Raw genomic sequence first — 17,491 nt, forward strand, 5'->3', positions numbered from 1 at the left:
TGCAACTGGTCGCGGCACACTAGTGTGCCATGGCACACTGGTTGAAAAAGCCTGGTCTAGTGAATAGACGCTGTGCGCATGCACACAGCGTCTATTCATCGCTACTCTACTAAGCAGGGCAGCGAGTGCAGGAGCCTCCCAACTGCCACCCCCCCCACCACCACCACGGGACACTGCGGCCCGCGGATGGGACAGCGGGACAGTCCTCAAATATGGGACGTCCCGCGAAAATCAGGACAGTTGGGAGGTATGTAATACCCATTGAAAATCAAGTGCATTTGAATAATAAATTAATTTTTTGTATATTGGCAGCAGTATATATATATATTTTTCCATTATAATTTTTATTTTTATTTTGCACAGTTTAATTGAACTTTATATTTAACGTATGCCCGCAGCTCTGTTTTGAATTGTTTTTGTTTTCCCTCTTTTGGTTTGCTATCAGTTAACAGAAGTTTGGTGCATACAGTGTGTGTTTTTACTAGAAATTTCATTTTTGTTTGCAAATAATGCCTGCCTGCATCAGTGCAAAATATTGGCTGGGGTGGAGGGTGGTCACATTTTATTATTACAACACACATCAACGGCTGCTTGGTTTCTCGGGGTTTAAATCACTGTCTATTACATTACAATTTGGAGGCCAAACTGCCTACAAATTTACAGAGATTTACAGCAACTTATGGGGGGTAATTCAGACCTGATCACTAGGCAGTGATTTTTGCTGCCCTGCGATCAGAGAGTCGCCGCCTACAGGGGGAGGGAGAATTCGCTGTGCAAGTGTGTGATCACGTGTGGCAGAGCTGCACAAACTGATTTTGTGCAGTCTCTGCGCAGCCCAGGACTTACTCTGCCGCTGCTATTGTTTGTTGCTGATCGGGGACGGAGCTGACGTCAGACACCCTCCCTGAAAACGTCTGATTCCACCTGCGTTTTTCCGGACACTCCTGTAAAACGGTCAGTTGCCATCCACAAACGGCCTCTTCCTGTCAATCTTCTTGCGATCGCTTTTTTTGCACCATCCGTCGCTAGGTAACGATGCCCGGTGCTGCGGTCCATCACAACGCCCAGCAGCGATCAGGTCTAAATTTCCCCCATGAGCGGCCACAAATTTAATACCTATACATAACCATAGGCGGTCATTCCGAGTTGATTGCATGTAGCAACTTTTTGCAGCCCGTGCGATCAACTAGACGCCGGCTATGGGGGAGTGGATTTTTGCATAGCAAGGCTGCGAACGCTTGTGCAGCCCTGCTATGCAATTAAGTTTAGTGCAGAAGTAGACTAGGGTAAGAGTTACTCACCCTGTGCGATCACTTCAGCGTTGCAGGTCCCGGAATTGACGTCAGATATCCGCCCTCCAAACGCCTCGTCACGCCTGCGTTCGGATCCCCACACCCCGAAAACAGTGAGTTGACGCCCGGATCCACCTTCCTCCTGTCAATCTTCTTGCAGTCGCTTCTGCTACTGCTTTACTTCATTGGAGGCGCCGCTGCCTGGCAGTGGCGCGCCTGCGCAATGCGGCCGCCGTGCATGCATGGTTCCGACTCGATCGAATGGCAGCGAAGAAGTGCAGCGTGCGATCGGGTCGGAATGACCCCCATAGTCCCTTAGTCAATATCAAACAGACAATAATGTTAAAGTGTACAATTAAGCATACAGTAGAGTAACTATTTCAGCAACAAAACATTGTTTAAGGAAACAGTATCTACAGTACAGTATATTTATCATACCCCGTAACAATAATTACAGAGCCAAAAAAAGTGACTACTAGCGGATGTACTATGGAATATTATTGATTACTAAGATGAAAATCTTGTGATACAGTGACTGCTTAGTGGCAGAGCGACATGTCATTGTTGAAGACAATTATTGTTGATTTCAATTAAATTCATTGTAAATGGGCAGAATTTATCAAAGCAACACTGAGAGGTGGCACGCAGCAGCAGGTGGCACGGGAGAACAGAACGTATAGGGAGAGCGCTCAGCGGAGCATAGATAAAGCCAGCAAGGACACAATGCAATTTAAAATTAATGTAAAATAGTCTGAGCAAACAAAAGTAATCAAAGAGCCAAAAAAGCTTTTATTTAACAATATTGCATGACAGTGGAGCATTGTCAAGGTAACGCCACTCTGTAGTCTTTCCTTTCCCTGTCTCATTGTGCATTTGGTGTCCGCTAATACAAAAGAATATTCAATTATGATTTGATTTATGTTGCTGTGTACTGCAGTGCACTTCTCTACTGCTTACTTGGATCAGGCTATTAAACAGGAGCATCTCAGGATGAGTACTTCTTTTTTATAGTAGGACCATGTAACAAGAACATCTGAGACTCGGCCTTCCAAAAAACACTTGATCTCATGACACATCAGCTCTTTCAGGCCTTAAGGGAACACATAATGGTCTGATAAATAATTGTGAACAATGTCATAAATTCAAGAAAATAGTCAACACAACATCCCAAACACCATTGCAAGAAAAAGTCGCTGCTACTTTCTATCAGTTCTGGTTTCCCTACCAGAATGCCCACAGCAAAATGACTGTCCTCCTAGGCCATACAGTACACCTTCTGTAACAACTCATCTTGCAGCTTGTATGGGTCTGTCACCCATAGCTCCCAACATGACCCTCTCCAGGAGGGACAGAATGCTCTGCTTCTGGACTTTTCTCTTAATTTAAGATAGCTGGCACCTGTTTTGAACAGGTTAATGGATAAGAAAGGTGTTTCAGCACAGGTGATGGCAATCATAAATTATGAGGGAAGTCCAGGAGCAGAGCGTTCTGTCCCTCCTGGAGAGGGTCATGTTGGGAGGTATGGTCACCTCCAAAACAGGCACATCAAAGGATCAGACGGTAACACTGAGGCTTAAGAAGAACCAATTGGGCCTGACAGTGTAGAGCAGATTGCACCTCCTTATACAATGTCTCTGCCATTGAAAGATCCAAGAATGACTAGTTATGCCGTTTTGAAAATGTGGATGCTTATTAATATTATTATTATTATTTATGTTTTTAGAGCTGCATCTTGTGGGAATCACCATAATCAAAATTTCACAGAATGACATTAAAAAGAATGTAAATGTCCTGTCCAATACTGATGGTGTCCAGAAGCACTATCAGTGACCAATAATAAAGCAACGTCTTATGACTGGTATGACTGTGCAGCTATTAGTGGTGTACTATGGTATCACTTTATGAGGGGCAGTGCCAGGTGGCGACATCAAGCATGAACTAGCCATTGTAATAATCTTAATACAGTCATCTCCTGGCACCATAACTGTTCTTCACCATTTATCTACTCATAGGTCTGCAAACTCGGTCCTCAGGACCCCACACAGTGCATGTTTTGCAGGTCTCCTCACAGAATCGCAAGTGAAATAATTAACTCCACCTGTGGACCTTTTAAAATGTGTCTGTGAGTAATTAATACACCTGTGCACCTGCTGGGTTACCTGCAAAACATGCAATGTGTGGGGTAATGAGGACCAAGTTTGCAGACCTATGATCTAACTGAATCTACTTACTCTTCTGGTTCTAAAGAAGACTGATTTAGAGAAGTCTTGTGGTTTTATCTCAGTTTGGAGTAGACGTGTGTAACATAGACTTTTTCAGTGGCATTATGATCAATCCTGGAAAAAGAGCCAGCAAACTTTCTCCGTAATCACTGGCAGCTGTTATCACCAAGATGGCAGTAGTGGAGACCACTGCAGGAGGAACAGAGATATCATCTTAAGGGGTCCAGTCAGAGCCGGATAAAGGTAGGGGTGACAGGGCGGACGTCCCGGGGCCCCCACACACTTAATTTTGAATTGCAGATGTCATCCTATTACTCTGTCCTGTCAGCAGGCATTAACTCCGCGCCTGGGGACCATGCTGGTGCTGCTGGCAACAGGGACGGAGGAGACTCCAAGGAGGAGCGGACAGGCTTACTGCTTTCGGTAAAGGTACGCGGCAGCTATGAGGCAGGAGACCCTGCTGGCTGTGCTCCCACTTTCACTGTGCAGGAGTACCTCGGCGGCTCAGCTGAGGTACTCCTGCAGAGTGAAAGTGTGTGTGTGTGGGGGGAGAGGACTGACTGCTGGCAGATGGTTGGTTTGGGGGCCCCCACAACCTACATTGTCCTGGGCCCCCACCAGCCTTAACCCAGCTCTGGGTCCAGTTGCTGAACTGAGATAGTTTGATCAATCTTCTATGCAACATTTGGTGTGAGGACACTCCTCGTCTCTAGCATGTAACTTCTCAGTGTCTTTACAAATTTGAAACTATTGTGAAGGTGATTACATGGGGGGTAGGATGCAGAGCTGACCTAAAGCCATCCTATGCTAGAGCTTTAGGAGCGTGACTGTAGCAAAGATTGTATGACGATGATAATGCTTGTGTTGAACTTGAATAAGTTGATGATGACAATGTTGCTTGTATTAAAGCAAAGCAGCCACAAATACCACCAAATGCATTAAATAAGCTAATTGTTACCTGGCCAAATAACAAACAGACTCGCTCTTGAGGAAATATTTGTACCCCATCATGGGATGCAGTTAAGATTCCAGCTGTTGGAATCCTGGCAGTTGGAATATCGACGCTGGAATCCCGACACCTGTCAGAATGCCAATGCCGGCATCCTGACAGCCAGCATTCCAACCTTGAGTATAGCAGTCGCGTTAGGGCTGAGTGGGAGGTTAGGTTTAGGTGCCAACACGGGGGGTTAGGGTTAGGCTGCAGGAGGGGAGGTAGGTTAGAGTTAGGTTGTGAGGGAGGGGGGGGGGGGTAGGTTTAGGCACCACCAGGGGCAGGTAAGGGTTAGGCAGCAGGAGGGGAGGTAGGTTAGGGTTAGGCAGCAGGAGGGGAGGTAGGTTAGGGTTAGGCTGCGGGTAGGGGGAGGGGAGGTTTAGGCACCACCAGGGGGAGATTAGGTTTAGGCACCACCTGGGGGAAGTTAGGGTTAGGATGCAGGAAGGGAGGGTTGGGGGTAGAAAAGAGGGGATGGCATACTTACCTGACCCCTGTCGAGATTTCAAAGATAGAGATGCTTGCATATTGTGACCGCTGGCATCCTGTCCGCCGGTCACAGATACTGGACCCTCCATCTCAATTCACACATGACAAGCATCTGTAACTTTCTTCCAGTCATTTGCAGCAAGTTCATCCCAGACAGTTTCCATAAGGAGAAAATGCATGACTAATAACTGGATACTGCTGTGTTCACCAATGGCATCTTCCTCATCTTCCTCATTTTTTGCATGTCCCATTGTAAAGTAACAATTGCGATTAGACTTTCCTAATACATCATGTCTTCCCAAGAAGGATTCTATTGCACCAGGGCTGCTGTGACTGATGTAGGACCTCTGCTGCAAAGGGGAACATCTACAAAAATATAAGCACAAACTTGTTACACATTGTAAACAGCAACTGACGGTGAAACACACCTTTGCAAAAGGAACTAAGTGGTCTATGTACTAAGACTTGGAGAAAGATAAAGTGGAAGGAGATAAAGTACCAGCTCCAAACTGCCATGTTACAGACTGTGTTTGAAAATTGACAGTTAGGAGCTGATTAGCTGGTACTAAGTCCGAGTCCAGTTTTTCTCTCTCCAAGGCTTAGTACATAGATTCCTAAGTATGACAGCCAGCATCATGTTGCACAGCAAATCACTAGAGAAGGGATGGCCATCAGTGTGTTAATCATTGATGGTCGCCATCAATGGTACCATCAGTGGTTAACCTCGATGGTATAAAACCATTCACAGATAAACCATTAATGGTTTCAACCACCAATGGTCAACCCTGTTCCATGTCTTAGTAAGCCGCCGGCCAATCAGAGCCTGGGGGTGGTGGTTTTGCGGGCACATCGGGGTGGTGGGGCTAGGCTCCATACTCGGCAATAAGCAGGGAGTAAAAAAACCAACCATTGGTTCTCCACCATCGATGGCAAAAGGATTTGACATCAACCATCAACCATTGATGATTTATAATTATCGATGTTCGATGGCCATCCTTACACTAGAGGCATGGTGGCTGTGTTAGCCAGTGACGTGCAGTCAGGGTAGGCACCTTACCGGTCATACTCCAGTACACTCCAGAGTTTTCAATATAAAATGATTAGAATCACATGAAGAAGATAATTATTGGTGTTTGCAGATAAGCTGAGGTCACGTGTGTAACACATTCCATGTTAGTTTTATTAATGTTACTAGGTTAAAAGCAAAGTAATGAAGTCCCCAGAAAATTAAATTGTACCAATAACTATCCACTTAACTCTATGACCATAACAATCCACTAGTATATCAGCTTTAGAAATAACTGCAGCACTAGAATGTTGGCAGTGCTACGCGCATCACCGTACTCAGCAGGTCATTCGCTGTTAAAACACTTTCTGTGTTGATGGCTTCAACAAGAAACATATCTGCATAATCCGAGACACTTATGAATTAAACAGGTTCTGTGGCTGGCTTTATTTAATTCAAGCCTGCATTTCACCTGGTTTTAATCAGTCAGAGAACATGTGTATTTCATGAGTGTCCCGCGTTAAAGGGATATTATGGTAAGCCTATTCATAAAGCCTAATAGGCCCTACACACTGGGCGATAAAAGTCAAAGATATGAACGATCTCGTTTATTAATGAACGAGATACCGTTCATATCTTTGAGTGTGGAGGCTCCAGCGATAAACGATGCGCAGCACCCCCGCGCTCGTTCATCGCTGGTGCCCCGTCGGCTGTGCATGCAGGCCAATATGGACGATCTCGTCCATATTTGCCTGCACTTCTATTGAGCCGTGTGACGGGGGGAGTGAAGAAACTTCACTCCCACCGTCAATGCCCTCCCGCCGCTGGGTCACCCATCGGGCAGCTCGGCGGCGGATCGTTAAATGTGTAGGGCCCTTAAGTCTTTCGAATGGCCGAGTTTAACCACATACAGTTTCCAGGATTTTCCCACACAATATACTTTAAAAAGATACCTGAGGTCTATGCAGGAGATGCTAAATGTGGCTCATAAAATGTTTGCACATTTTCAGCATCCAGAACACTGGCAGCACAAAATAAGCTGCTATCCCCACCAACTGAAGCACGAGAGAGAAGGGAGGTATAATCCATCCTTCTGTAGGCTTCGTGACTTGGAACAGAAACAAACCATCTAGAGCTGCACTGCAAGCCATGAGATAGGGGAAGCAGGGACTTGATTCCTTACTCCAGCACACTAGAGAATCCTTTCAGCTTTCTGCAACCTGCCTAATCCTTTTGATACAGTAGTGACAAGTGAAGAGAGGTCAGACTGCCAGCTTCAGTCAAGTAATTGCACTCATTAAACTAGTGGAAAAGCAGCTGGGGAAGCTGAAAAGTTTCTGAAATAAGTGATTAGCCTTGTAAATCTAATTATTTATCGGTCTAAATCTGGCACAAGGGCTTACAGCATATTGAAATCTGTTCGCTACCTTTTGGTGTTAATGTTTGATCCTAGGCTTAAGACCTGTGTTTTTATGTAATATTCTTGCTTTCAACAGACAAATACAGGGCCTACTGTAATTCAGATCTGATTGCAGCAGCAAATTTGTTAGCTAATGGGCAAAACCATGTGCACTGTGTGTGTGTGTGGGGCGGGGCAGATATAACATGTGCAGAGAGAGTTAGATTTGGGTGGGGTGTGTTCAAACTGAAATCTAAATTGCAGTGTAAAAATAAAGCAGCCAGTATTTACCCTGCACGGAAACAAAATAACCAACCCAAATCCATACCTCCCAACATGACCCTCTCCAGGAGGGACAGAATGCTCTGCTCCTGGACTTCCCTCTTAATGTATGATTGCCATCACCTGTGCTGAAACAACTTTCTTATCCATGAACCTGTTCAACACAGGTGATGGCAATCATAAATTAAGAAAAAAGTCCAGAAGCAGAGCATTGTGTCCCTCCTGGAGAGGATCATGTTGGGAGGTATGCAAATCTAACTCTCTCTGCACATGTTATATCTGCCAATATTCGCCTACCTGACCCTCTCCATGAGGGAGAAAATGCTCTGTTCCTGGACTTTCCTGGTAATGTATGATTGCCATCACCTGTGGTGAAACACCTTTCTTATCAATTACCTAGCTCACCACAGGTGATGGCAATCATACATTACCAGGAAAGTCCAGTAACACAGCATTTTCTCCCTCATGGAGAGGGTCAGGTAGGCAAGTATGTATCTGCCCCACCTGCAGATCGGATTTCCCACTAGGCACGTGATAGTAGGGTGAGGTTGGGGCTGCTTTGATGGTCTTGAGGCATCCGGACTGGCACCTGAAGTGAAGGGGGTAATGACATGATGAAGGGGGGCGGCCAATAATGTGCCTAGGGGCGGCCTGACCCCTAAATTCAGCCCTGCCCACCTGCAGTGCACATGGTTTTGCCCATTAGCTAACAACTTTGCTGCTGCAATCAGATCTGAATTAGGCCCATAGTTTGTAGAGCAGAGATTCTTCAACTCGATCCTCAGGACCCCACACAGTTCACATTTTCCATGTCATCTAGCAGGTACATAGGTGTAGTCATTACTCACTGACCCATTTTAAAAGATCCACAGGTGGAGCTAATTATTTCACTACCGATTCTGTGAGACCTGGAAAACATGAACTGTGTGGGGTCTTGAGGACAGAGTTTGAGAACCTGTGATGTAGAGAAATATAAGTAGTTCTTTGAGTTCAAGTTATTGTGAGCCCCTGTGGCACATTCAATTGACTCTCCTTTAGTTGCAAAAACATGGCCCTATAATTATTGTCAGAAACTGGACAGGTGTCAGCAGATGTGTGATGGATGGAAGTCCAAACCAGCATGCATTTAGCCTGGGAACCGTTATTTAATTGGCATGAGCAGATCTGCAGGTAACACAGGGTTAATAAAGTTATGCAATGAGCAGCATACTTGCAAACTCTCCCTGAAAGAGTAGCAATCTCCCTGACTCCCTGAAGAGTCTAGCCATCTTCCTGATTGCACCTTACCATCATTCAGAGGCGGCCAGGGCATCATGCCCCACTCGCCCCCATCACGCCGCAATGTGAGGGGAGGAGAGCGCAGCGTCTCTCCCTCCCCTTACCGCCGATGCCAGCACCAGCAGCACTGCCAGCAGCGCTGCGTGTGTCCGGTCTCCGGCGGCGTTAGCCAATCAGAGCTTGCGGACCGGCTCCTGATTGGCTGCCGGTCCGCGAGCTCTGATTGGCTAGCGAACCGGCGCCACATAGCCGCCACCGGAGACCTGGAGCGGTGAGGGGCAGGAGAGGCGCTGCGCTCTCCTCCCCTCACATAGCACAGCCATGGGAAGAAGCGGTGAGCGCGGGGTAGGGGAGGGCTGCTTTAAGGGACGTGCGGTGAGCTAAATGGCTCAGGAGGCACTGGCTAGCACCAGAGACAGATTTAAACGCAATATATTTGCCAAAGGGTACATCTGGGCATTATACACAGGTGCAGCAGTATAAACCCCTGGAAATTTTGTGAGTTTTGATCTGAAAGGTGCGGAGAAGATTGCAAGGTGAGGCACTGCCTCACCTGCCATAGACTTTTTACTGCAGAGTTTTGGCTATAAAAATGATTAGAATAATATAAAAAATATATTTAAAACATATTCTTTGTATTTTATATATACTTTATACAGTAAAAATTCTGGTGCAAACGTTAGTATGACAGGAAAGGCTCTGCCTCACCTGCCTCACCCCACCGCACGTCACTAGGAGGGCATTGTGGGGCATGTAACTGGCACTGTGGGGCATGCATCTGGCACTGTGGGGCAATGTAACTGGCACTGTGGAGCAATGTAACTGGCACAGTGGGGCATGTAACTGGCACTGTGGGGCATGTAACTGGCACTGTGGGGCAATGTATCTGGCACTGTGGGGCATGTATCTGGCACTGTGGGGCAATGTATCTGGCACTGTGGGGCAATGTATCTGGCACTGTGGGGCAATGTATCTGGCACTGTGGGGCAATGTATCTGGCACTGTGGGGCATGTATCGAGCACTGTGGGGCATTGTATCTGGCACTGTGGGGCATATATCTGGCACTGTGGGGCAATGTAACTGGCACTGTGGGGCATGTAACTGGCACTGTGGGGCATTTTCAGTGGCCACACCCCTTCTGGAGCGTGGCCATGCCCATTCTTTCAACGCACTTCTTTTGCTGTTTTTTTTTTTTTTTGGGGGGGGGGCGCACTCTTCATCTTGCCCTGGGCTCTGAAAACCCTAGTTACGCCTCTGCCACCATTATGTAGCTGTTGTATTGTTATGGAGAAAAAAAAAGCAAGCAGAGATAATGTATATATAGTATAGTCAAATGGGATTATCAGCATATCTCCCAACATGATCCTTTCCAGGAGGGACAGAATGCTCTGTTCCTGGACTTCCCTCTTAATTCAGGATTGCCCTCACCTGCTTTAAACAGGTTAAATGATAATAAAGGTGTTTCAACACAGGTGAAGGAAATTTTAAATTAAGTGGGAAGTTATGGAACAGAGCATTGTGTCTCTCCTGGAAAGGGTCATGTTGGGAGGAATGTTATCAGTGCCATTCCCCTGCATTGGTTATAAGACACAATGGGGCAGATGTATTAAGCCTGAAGAAGGGATAAAGTTGTGATAAGTGGAAGGTGGTAACGCAGCAGTCAATCAGCTCCTAACTGTCAATAAACATATTGGAGCTCACTGGCTGGTGCGCTCATCACTGCGTTATCACTTCTCCAGGCTTAATACATCTGCACCCTTATTCGGCTTCAGTTGCAGTTTTTCAAAATCGCAAATCATCTGATTATTGGATGCATGCACTGTGAATGCATTGCACTGGCGTGATCCGCAATTCTTCTTTGATCGCATCTTGCCTGGATGGGATCACAGGTTGATTGACAGGTGGCAGGTGTTCGTAGGTGTACACATGGCGTTTGCGGGTAGTGGTTGAGAAAACACAGGCGTGTGATGCCCGTTTTCGAGGGGTGCAGTTGATGTCAGCTGCAACTGCTGCAACTGTAAACATGGCGCCAGGTGCAACTGCATTCTCATTATTCTGAGTAGCTCTGGGTCATCTGCAACTGTCAATGGTGCTCGATTTTTGCATTGCATTTGCAATTCTGCAGATGCATTGGCAGAATTGTGAACGCATCGATGGGTGGCTTGTTGTGTGCTGGGCTTTGAACATACTGGGCAGCAGGTCCGAGTCTGCCCTCCGTGTGCTCTTATGTGTGTACAATAGTGCACACCAGGGGCGCTTTACGAGAGAAGGAGGCCAGTGTTCAGCCTCCTCCGTTCAGGCCCCCTCCTCTCTGCAGGAGAGCTGTAGAGTCTGAGCACTAGAGGGCTCAGACTCTACTGTGCATGCGCAGATCTCCAGGAAAATGGCACGATGGCCATTTTCCCTGAGATTTCTCTACAGCGCATGCACAGAACTCCGTGAAAATGGCAGCTGAGCCATTTTCACAGTGTTTTAACTAGAGATGAGCGGGTTCGGTTTCTCTGAATCCGAACCCGCCAGAACTTCATGTTTTTTTTCACGGGTCCGAGCGACTCGGATCTTCCCGCCTTGCTCGGTTAACCCGAGCGCGCCCGAACGTCATCATGACGCTGTCGGATTCTCGCGAGGCTCGGATTCTATCGCGAGACTCGGATTCTATATAAGGAGCCGCGCGTCGCCGCCATTTTCACACGTGCATTGAGATTGATAGGGAGAGGACGTGGCTGGCGTCCTCTCCGTTTAGAATAGATTAGAGAGACACTTGATTTACTAATTTTGGGGAGCATTAGGAGTACTCAGTACAGTGCAGAGTTTTGCTGATAGTGACCACCAGTTTTATTTATAATCCGTTCTCTGCCTGAAAAAAGCGATACACAGCACACACACAGTGACTCAGTCACATACCATATCTGTGTGCACTGCTCAGGCTCAGGCCAGTGTGCTGCATCATCTATTATCTATATATAATATTATATATATCTGTCTGACTGCTCAGCTCACACAGCTTATAATTGTGGGGGAGACTGGGGAGCACTACTGCAGTGCCAGTTATAGGTTATAGCAGGAGCCAGGAGTACATAATATATTATATAGTGAGTGACCACCAGACACACAGTGCAGTTTATTTAATATATCCGTTCTCTGCCTGAAAAAAGCGATACACACAGTGACTCAGTCAGTCACATACCATATCTGTGTGCACTGCTCAGGCTCAGGCCAGTGTGCTGCATCATCTATATAATATATATTATATATCTGTCTGACTGCTCAGCTCACACAGCTTATAATTGTGGGGGAGACTGGGGAGCACTACTGCAGTGCCAGTTATAGGTTATAGCAGGAGCCAGGAGTACATGATATTATATTAAAACAGTGCACACTTTTGCTGCAGGAGTGCCACTGCCAGTGTGACTAGTGACCAGTGACCTGACCACCAGTATATATAATATTAGTAGTATACTATCTCTTTATCAACCAGTCTATATTAGCAGCAGACACAGTACAGTGCGGTAGTTCACGGCTGTGGCTACCTCTGTGTCGGCACTCGGCAGCCCGTCCATAATTGTATATACCACCTAACCGTGGTTTTTTTTTCTTTCTTTATACATACATACTAGTTACGAGTATACTATCTCTTTATCAACCAGTCTATATATTAGCAGCAGACACAGTACAGTGCGGTAGTTCACGGCTGTGGCTACCTCTGTGTCGGCACTCGGCAGCCCGTCCATAATTGTATATACCACCTAACCGTGGTTTTTTTTTCTTTCTTTATACATACATACTAGTTACGAGTATACTATCTCTTTATCAACCAGTCTATATATTAGCAGCAGACACAGTACAGTGCGGTAGTTCACGGCTGTGGCTACCTCTGTGTCGGCACTCGGCAGCCCGTCCATAATTGTATATACCACCTAACCGTGGTTTTTTTTTCTTTCTTTATACATACATACTAGTTACGAGTATACTGTCTCTTTATCAACCAGTCTATATATTAGCAGCAGACACAGTACAGTGCGGTAGTTCACGGCTGTGGCTACCTCTGTGTCGGCACTCGGCAGCCCGTCCATAATTGTATATACCACCTAACCGTGGTTTTTTTTTCTTTCTTTATACATACATACTAGTTACGAGTATACTATCTCTTTATCAACCAGTCTATATATTAGCAGCAGACACAGTACAGTGCGGTAGTTCACGGCTGTGGCTACCTCTGTGTCGGCACTCGGCAGCCCGTCCATAATTGTATATACCACCTAACCGTGGGTTTTTTTTTCTTTCTTTATACATACATACTAGTTACGAGTATACTATCTCTTTATCAACCAGTCTATATATTAGCAGCAGACACAGTACAGTGCGGTAGTTCACGGCTGTGGCTACCTCTGTGTCGGCACTCGGCAGCCCGTCCATAATTGTATATACCACCTAACCGTGGTTTTTTTTTCTTTCTTTATACATACATACTAGTTACGAGTATACTATCTCTTTATCAACCAGTCTATATATTAGCAGCAGACACAGTACAGTGCGGTAGTTCACGGCTGTGGCTACCTCTGTGTCGGCACTCGGCAGCCCGTCCATAATTGTATATACCACCTAACCGTGGTTTTTTTTTCTTTCTTTATACATACATACTAGTTACGAGTATACTATCTCTTTATCAACCAGTCTATATATTAGCAGCAGACACAGTACAGTGCGGTAGTTCACGGCTGTGGCTACCTCTGTGTCGGCACTCGGCAGCCCGTCCATAATTGTATATACCACCTAACCGTGGTTTTTTTTTCTTTCTTTATACATACATACTAGTTACGAGTATACTATCTCTTTATCAACCAGTCTATATATTAGCAGCAGACACAGTACAGTGCGGTAGTTCACGGCTGTGGCTACCTCTGTGTCGGCACTCGGCAGCCCGTCCATAATTGTATATACCACCTAACCGTGGTTTTTTTTCTTTCTTTATACATACATACTAGTTACGAGTATACTATCTCTTTATCAACCAGTCTATATATTAGCAGCAGACACAGTACAGTGCGGTAGTTCACGGCTGTGGCTACCTCTGTGTCGGCACTCGGCAGCCCGTCCATAATTGTATATACCACCTAACCGTGGTTTTTTTTTCTTTCTTTATACATACATACTAGTTACGAGTATACTATCTCTTTATCAACCAGTCTATATATTAGCAGCAGACACAGTACAGTGCGGTAGTTCACGGCTGTGGCTACCTCTGTGTCGGCACTCGGCAGCCCGTCCATAATTGTATATACCACCTAACCGTGGTTTTTTTTTCTTTCTTTATACATACATACTAGTTACGAGTATACTATCTCTTTATCAACCAGTCTATATATTAGCAGCAGACACAGTACAGTGCGGTAGTTCACGGCTGTGGCTACCTCTGTGTCGGCACTCGGCAGCCCGTCCATAATTGTATATACCACCTAACCGTGGTTTTTTTTTCTTTCTTTATACATACATACTAGTTACGAGTATACTATCTCTTTATCAACCAGTCTATATATTAGCAGCAGACACAGTACAGTGCGGTAGTTCACGGCTGTGGCTACCTCTGTGTCGGCACTCGGCAGCCCGTCCATAATTGTATATACCACCTAACCGTGGTTTTTTTTTCTTTCTTTATACATACATACTAGTTACGAGTATACTATCTCTTTATCAACCAGTCTATATATTAGCAGCAGACACAGTACAGTGCGGTAGTTCACGGCTGTGGCTACCTCTGTGTCGGCACTCGGCAGCCCGTCCATAATTGTATATACCACCTAACCGTGGTTTTTTTTTCTTTCTTTATACATACATACTAGTTACGAGTATACTATCTCTTTATCAACCAGTCTATATATTAGCAGCAGACACAGTACAGTGCGGTAGTTCACGGCTGTGGCTACCTCTGTGTCGGCACTCGGCAGCCCGTCCATAATTGTATATACCACCTAACCGTGGTTTTTTTTTCTTTCTTTATACATACATACTAGTTACGAGTATACTATCTCTTTATCAACCAGTCTATATATTAGCAGCAGACACAGTACAGTGCGGTAGTTCACGGCTGTGGCTACCTCTGTGTCGGCACTCGGCAGCCCGTCCATAATTGTATATACCACCTAACCGTGGTTTTTTTTTCTTTCTTTATACATACATACTAGTTACGAGTATACTATCTCTTTATCAACCAGTCTATATATTAGCAGCAGACACAGTACAGTGCGGTAGTTCACGGCTGTGGCTACCTCTGTGTCGGCACTCGGCAGCCCGTCCATAATTGTATATACCACCTAACCGTGGTTTTTTTTTCTTTCTTTATACATACATACTAGTTACGAGTATACTATCTCTTTATCAACCAGTCTATATATTAGCAGCAGACACAGTACAGTGCGGTAGTTCACGGCTGTGGCTACCTCTGTGTCGGCACTCGGCAGCCCGTCCATAATTGTATATACCACCTAACCGTGGTTTTTTTTTCTTTCTTTATACATACATACTAGTTACGAGTATACTATCTCTTTATCAACCAGTCTATATATTAGCAGCAGACACAGTACAGTGCGGTAGTTCACGGCTGTGGCTACCTCTGTGTCGGCACTCGGCAGCCCGTCCATAATTGTATATACCACCTAACCGTGGTTTTTTTTTCTTTCTTTATACATACATACTAGTTACGAGTATACTATCTCTTTATCAACCAGTCTATATATTAGCAGCAGACACAGTACAGTGCGGTAGTTCACGGCTGTGGCTACCTCTGTGTCGGCACTCGGCAGCCCGTCCATAATTGTATATACCACCTAACCGTGGTTTTTTTTTCTTTCTTTATACATACATACTAGTTACGAGTATACTATCTCTTTATCAACCAGTCTATATATTAGCAGCAGACACAGTACAGTGCGGTAGTTCACGGCTGTGGCTACCTCTGTGTCGGCACTCGGCAGCCCGTCCATAATTGTATATACCACCTAACCGTGGTTTTTTTTTCTTTCTTTATACATACATACTAGTTACGAGTATACTATCTCTTTATCAACCAGTCTATATATTAGCAGCAGACACAGTACAGTGCGGTAGTTCACGGCTGTGGCTACCTCTGTGTCGGCACTCGGCAGCCCGTCCATAATTGTATATACCACCTAACCGTGGTTTTTTTTTCTTTCTTTATACATACATACTAGTTACGAGTATACTATCTCTTTATCAACCAGTCTATATATTAGCAGCAGACACAGTACAGTGCGGTAGTTCACGGCTGTGGCTACCTCTGTGTCGGCACTCGGCAGCCCGTCCATAATTGTATACTAGTATCCAATCCATCCATCTCCATTGTTTACCTGAGGTGCCTTTTAGTTGTGCCTATTAAAATATGGAGAACAAAAATGTTGAGGTTCCAAAATTAGGGAAAGATCAAGATCCACTTCCACCTCGTGCTGAAGCTGCTGCCACTAGTCATGGCCGAGACGATGAAATGCCAGCAACGTCGTCTGCCAAGGCCGATGCCCAATGGCATAGTACAGAGCATGTCAAAACCAAAACACCAAATATCAGTAAAAAAAGGACTCCAAAACCTAAAATAAAATTGTCGGAGGAGAAGCGTAAACTTGCCAATATGCCATTTACCACACGGAGTGGCAAGGAACGGCTGAGGCCCTGGCCTATGTTCATGGCTAGTGGTTCAGCTTCACATGAGGATGGAAGCACTCAGCCTCTCGCTAGAAAACTGAAAAGACTCAAGCTAGCAAAAGCACCGCAAAGAACTGTGCGTTCTTTGAAATCCCAAATCCACAAGGAGAGTCCAATTGTGTCGGTTGCGATGCCTGACCTTCCCAACACTGGACGTGAAGAGCATGCGCCTTCCACCATTTGCACGCCCCCTGCAAGTGCTGGAAGGAGCACCCGCAGTCCAGTTCCTGATAGTCAGATTGAAGATGTCAGTGTTGAAGTACACCAGGATGAGGAGGATATGGGTGTTGCTGGCGCTGGGGAGGAAATTGACCAGGAGGATTCTGATGGTGAGGTGGTTTGTTTAAGTCAGGCACCCGGGGAGACACCTGTTGTCCGTGGGAGGAATATGGCCGTTGACATGCCAGGTGAAAATACCAAAAAAATCAGCTCTTCGGTGTGGAGGTATTTCACCAGAAATGCGGACAACAGGTGTCAAGCCGTGTGTTCCCTTTGTCAAGCTGTAATAAGTAGGGGTAAGGACGTTAACCACCTCGGAACATCCTCCCTTATACGTCACCTGCAGCGCATTCATAATAAGTCAGTGACAAGTTCAAAAACTTTGGGTGACAGCGGAAGCAGTCCACTGACCAGTAAATCCCTTCCTCTTGTAACTAGAGATGAGCGGGTTCGGTTTCTTTGAATCCGAACCCGCACGAACTTCACTTTTTTTTTCACGGGTCCGAGCGACTCGGATCTTCCCGCCTTGCTCGGTTAACCCGAGCGCGCCCGAACGTCATCATGACGCTGTCGGATTCTCGCGAGACTCGGATTCTATA

General features: G+C 45.7%; 1 long non-coding RNA gene across 3 annotated transcripts in view; it reads left to right on the forward strand.

The window, feature by feature from the left end:
* The window catches only part of LOC134909088 (uncharacterized), a 295,410-nt gene that overhangs the window by 197,738 nt on the left and 80,181 nt on the right, over positions 1–17,491 (forward strand). The gene's annotated exons all lie outside the window — the stretch shown is intronic.

Source organism: Pseudophryne corroboree, chromosome 4 (assembly GCF_028390025.1).
Source record: "Pseudophryne corroboree isolate aPseCor3 chromosome 4, aPseCor3.hap2, whole genome shotgun sequence".
Taxonomy (NCBI): domain Eukaryota; kingdom Metazoa; phylum Chordata; class Amphibia; order Anura; family Myobatrachidae; genus Pseudophryne; species Pseudophryne corroboree.